Raw genomic sequence first — 6,000 nt, forward strand, 5'->3', positions numbered from 1 at the left:
TATCATACAGAAGTATTGTTTATTTACCTTGGACAATTTTATTTTATTTTCAAACACCTGTTTATTTTTTAAAATTATCAATAATCTTGCAGCACCACCACTTAAACAATTTGTGAGCCTTTGTAGACCCACAAGAGCATCATCTAAGGGGGATTGCACAAGTGTGTTTAGGCATTCCACCTTTGGCCAAACCGATTTCTCAGTGAAAACATCAGAGTTGTGGAATAGCATCCCTGTCATTATTAGACACAGCACCACATTCACCACCTTTAAATTAGGCCTTAAGAAATGGTTGAAAGCAAACCAATGTTGTGAGCATTTTTAGTCATTGATTCTTGTCTCTGTGTTTACTATATGTTCATCTTATTTCATCATTAATATTGAGCATTGTCCCTGTCAAATAAACGTAAATAAATAAACAAGAGATGTTTGATGTTTATAATAAAGTTCAGTTTTCAGACATTAAATATGATTTTAAACTGAATGTGACTTTTTAAATGGAATTCTACCGTCCTTAAATATCACACATATACCTTAAATATCACACATATGACCAAAAGTGGTAACGCCCAAAGTTAGTATCACCATGGCAATCTCATTCTTATGATTTTGGTATTGATCTACAACAAGTAAATGCCAGACAGTCATTTCTAAAAAGACCTTTAATATACATTGAAATATAAAAATCACACTGTATTTAAGTGACAAACATTATCATTCATTTTTGATTCCCTGGCTTAATCACCATTTGTCATCATTGCAGTTGGGAGAATTCACAAGAATCCTGCTTTCATCTAGTTTTTATTCATTTGCCATGCTAGGAGATATGGGTATACCATTTCAAAAAGTGGCACGTGTGCAGACAATTCAATATAGAATAATTAAATTCATGTCTCACCACCCATTAACAGTAGATTGTTGTATAATATCAAGGGTATTTTCAAGGTTAATTTCTAAGTCACATTAATCATAGAGCAATAATTTGGTAGTTTTAAAGGTACAGTGTGTAACTTACTATACATTTCTGTTGATTAGTGTATTTACCTTAACCAACAATTTAAGGCTTTCTCATAAACTTAGAATGAGTTCTTAGTACTTAAATAAAATGCGAAAGTAACCTCACAGAGTCCGCCATGTTGCACCGCCATATTGATACAGTAGCCGCAAATTGACATACTCTGCTCCATCTTTTGTGTTTTCACATTTAAAGGAATGGTTTGCTGTAAACATAACTTAGGGTCTATTTACACTTCGGTGGTAGTTTGGAGTGGGTCATGACCTTAACTTGTCTTTCGGTGGCTGTTAACATAAACAAATGATGCATGTAAATTGACCCTAGGTCAGAGTCCTGCACGGGTTCGGGTACCCACAGGTGACCCGCACATTTTGATGAAACGGGTGAAAAATATTCTACTGTGTCGGATGTGGGTCGGGTCAGACAAGGGGGTGGGGTGGGGTGGGGGGTTACGGGTCTAAATCGGAATTGGCCTTTCATAAACATCACGTAACAATATTTTCTACATAGTAACACATCTTAAATAACATGCCTGCAATTCAAGTTGATAAAAGCATTTGAAATGCATGTTTCGTACGTGCCTTCCCGAAACTCTCTATACCCGACAAACACGGGACGTCCCCCGGACCTTATGCCGACATTCACGACGTCCCCGATTGGTCCCGAACGTCATGTTCTCTAGCGTACGTTCCGGTGACCTTATTGACGTCCGGAGCAAGTTATCGTTTGGTTATTGCGTTTGGTCATTTGCATTTGGTCATTTCAAATACCTTCTAAGGACCCGACAATAACGTTATACCGGGGACATGAGGGGGACGTTTGTTTATTCACACATGGCAGCGGAGTTGAGAGCGCTCTGACTACCGCCTGCAGGACGGAGACAATACATCCATGCACGACTTCACGTTACACGTCTGGGGATGACTAAAGTATCTATCTATCTAGTATCTCTAGCAGTAGCTGCATTAGCCTACCGTAGTCTAAGGCAACATATCATACAGTTTATGAAGTGCGTCTATGAGCAAAGTAGGCCTATATGTCTACTTTGCTCATAGACCCACAACTTCATAAACTGGGAAAAGGGTTGTTAACGTTAAACTCAAAATGTATATGCTACATAATTCAGCATACATGCTGAATTATGTAGCACATACATTTTGAGTTTAACGTTAATGTATAATGTTACAAACTAGGGAAGGGATTTTATCAAATTCGCTGATGTGATGCTTGGTGTAACGTTAGCAAATTCGCTGTTCTTAGCTTCTAGCTTAGCCTACAATGCGCATTTCTTCAGATAACTGTCATTACGTGATGCATGTAACATGCTCTAAATAGGCAGTGGTTTATTTAACGTAGTCACGTACTTATTATCTGTTTTATTTTCAGAAAAACACACACGGCCGAATTGGGACTGAACCGACTTTTGGAGCTGAATACGATGCAATAAAACTAGAGAAATGTTAAAAACAGACCACGTAGCATTTGTTTAGGGTTGTCTAGCAACAGAAGTGACTAGTCTACTTAATTTGTAAAGCAAAACGATCTAGCTATACATTGCAGAAGAATTAAGGATACTGCTTCTTCATGACTTGTTTAAATGTCATTGTAATTTATTTGACGCATGCTCGCGTTTAAAAGTGTCACGCATAGCTGTCCCCGATGTTACAGCAGCTCCTTGTGGAAACAGCAAAGAGTGCACATAGCCTATCCGATGAGATTTCTGACGAGGAGCAAGCTCTCTGCCTCACCAGAGCCTTACTGTTTATTAATAAAACAATGATTTAGAATAGAAACATCTTTCTATTTATTTCATCTTAAAGTTGGCTACAAAGAGCATTCAGAGAAAACGATACATTTTTCTTTATCTGCAATGTTCCAGGAAGATAGGCTTACATTTATAGGCTGTGCCTGTTTGATCACAGGTCCAAGAAAACGAGTGGATATAACGTCAATGCATTCTAGTTATGTTATGTTTCATGTTGAGTTTTGCTTCCCAGCATGCATTGCGATTCATTTAGTATTTTTGGCTATTATTACAGTGCATGAAAATGCACTGTACTGTTCTTCCTAGGCAACTTCTTCTTCTTATATTATTATTCATTATTTCTAGACGCAATTTCTCTTGAACAGTTTAACTTAGAAACTTCATTCAAACTTTGTAACGTAGGTCTTCAAACATATCGGGTTGCTATATCTTTTCAACTTTGAAACTTTTATACTTTTTAAACTATTAAAGAAAAACTTTTTAAAAATCCCCATAGATGGTTCTACAACACTTTTTGGGTCGTTTGGTGGGTGCTTCGTCTCCCCCTAGTGCTTCTACGTGGAAAAACCGAATATGCAACTTTCTGGTCACGGTCGGAACACATCCGGATGTAACTCGGCGGAAATACTCGAAAATGTAGTCAGATTTAGTCAGATTGTAGTTTCTAAGAAGACTGCAAAACGGACTCCGACTTGGCTTTGTTGCTGTTGAAATTGTAAGTAGACTACCTTTGGGTGAACTTCGTTTTTGTAATGTGATTTTTGCTCGACCGTTTTATTGTGAGCCCTATGTGTTTAGCTTGGTTTATTGATGCTAGCTCGCTAGCTATTGGGGGTTTAGCGTAGCAGTCACTTGCTACCGAAGCTGTAGGGGGAGCTATGTCGTGAATAATGTGAGCCCAAATCAGGCGAAAACCCAGAAACAGCGAAGGAATAACCAGACCTGCATAGGGCTTCTTTAAACAATTTAACCCTTTAAACTACTGAACTTTTTAACTGTTTAGCCATTGTAACTGTTACTTGTCATCAACTATGACTCCTACCCACTGTAGCTAGTTAGCATGGTTAGCATAGTTAGCATGCTAGCATGCTAGCATGTTAGCATGCTAGTTAGCATTTTTAGCAAAATTACTAAAAATGATTAGCTAAGTTAGCTAAGTCACATGGTTAGCATGTTAGCATGCTAGTTAGCATTTTTATCAAAACTGCTAAAAATGATTAGCTAAGTTAGCTAAGTAACATGGTTAGCGTAGTTAGCATGCTAACATGTTAGCATGCTAGTTATCATTTTTAGCAAAACTGCTAAAAATGATTAGCTAAGTTAGCTAAGTAACATGGTTAGCATAGTTAGCATGCTAACATGTTAGCATGCTAGTTAGCATTTTTAGCAAAACTACTAAAAATAATTAGCTAGGTTAACTAAGTAACATGGTTAGCATAGTTAGCATTTTTAGCAAAACTGCTAAAAATGATTAGCTAGGTTAACTAAGTAACATGGTTAGCATGCTAGTTAGCATAGTTAGCATAACTGCTAAAATTATTAGCTAAGTTAGCTAAGTAACATGGTTAACATAGTTAGCATGCTAACATTGTTAGCATAGTTAGCAGGTTTAGTAAAACTGCTAGTAAATGTTAGTTAAGTTAGCTAAGTAACATGGTTAGCATGCTAGCACTGCTATAAAACATTAGCTAAGTAGCATGGTTAACAGAATTAAAAATCTTAGCATAACTGCTAGCAAACATTAGAGCCGTTCAAACTTTCAGTTATCGTCAAATATCTACCTATGCACAGCCATTAAACTATTTGAATATCAACATTCATTAAACTGCTAGAAAACATTAGCTAAGTAGCATGGTTAGCAGGTTAGCATTGCTAGCACTGCTATAAAACATTAGCTAAGTAGCATGGTTAGCATAGTTAAAAATCTTAGCATAACTGCTAGCGAACATTAGAGCCATTCCAACTTTCAGTTATCGTCAAATATCTACCTATGCACAGCCATTAAACTATTTGAATATCAACATTCATTCAACTTCCAGTCTGTCAACAACTTTTAAACTATTTACCTTCAACTTTTAAACGGTCTACTTTTAAACTATCATTAAACTATCTATTAAACTAGCTGTCTATCAACAACTTTTAAACTATCTACTGTCTATCAACAACTTTTAAACTATCTACATTCAACTTTTAAACAGTCTACTTTTAAACTATCAACTTTTATTAAGCTATGCAACCACCATGTCTATCCTAGCATCACCGTAGTAACCATCTCTTTATTATCTGTTTTAACTATACATGATATTTTACATCACAACTTTAGCATTTTCATGCACTGGTAATTCCTTGGAATTGCATTTCTAGTTAGTTTTTAATATTTTGAAACAATATGGTTTGAACAATTTATCTTAGGCTAGCCTAGGCCTACTCTGATGATGTTTTGAACAATATGCTACGGGATATGCCCATTAAAACGTCGTATTAGTTTATTAAGAAAATGACACCGTAGATGTGAAAGCAGCACATCCTAGCCCGGTATAAATGTCCATGTCTACTCATCATTAGTGTAATACATTAGGAGGACTTGATTTGTCATACATGCGTGAAAATATGAGGTGAGTGAAGTTGATTGTGCAGGTGTAGAACAACTCGTTAATGCGTGTTCATGTTCCGTCCTCCTCTCTCCTAGCAACGCTGAGACTTACAGGATGTAATAGCCTACCATACTAAATCGCGCTTCATGTTTTTTTAATTTTTTTAACCATCGCGGAAATATAAACGTCGCGCGCATAACATCGCGGTCACCATTACAGGACGTCCTCTCAAAGTCTCGTGGACGTCTTTTAGACCTCCCGAACAGAGGTCCGCGGGACGTAAAGGGAACCCTACACAATGTCGAGGAGGTGACGTTCGCCAGGGGACCTTTAGGGGACGTCGCCAGGACTTTATTTTGTTTACTGGGTAGGCGCCTATACTTTCACTTTTAAAAATCACATGAGCGGGATCTGCCTGCAGTCTTTCAGAACAAAGTGGCTGCTTACATTGATTAATTGAAAACACCTAAAGATGACTCTTTTGACATGTTGTCATGGTGGAGAGAGCATGCTTGTTTATTTCCCAATATTGCTTAGATTGTGAGATCTATTGATATCCCTGCAAGTGAGCGACATTTCTCCTGTGCGTGGGAAAAGGTAGGCCAAATGTTTTCCCATTCAATCTT

The sequence above is a fragment of the Alosa pseudoharengus genome, unplaced genomic scaffold (genome assembly GCF_046254945.1).
Source record: "Alosa pseudoharengus isolate Yale_2024_CS ecotype anadromous, Long Island Sound unplaced genomic scaffold, YU_APseudo_1.1 YU_APseudo_1.1_scf_9, whole genome shotgun sequence".
NCBI classification, from domain to species: domain Eukaryota; kingdom Metazoa; phylum Chordata; class Actinopteri; order Clupeiformes; family Clupeidae; genus Alosa; species Alosa pseudoharengus.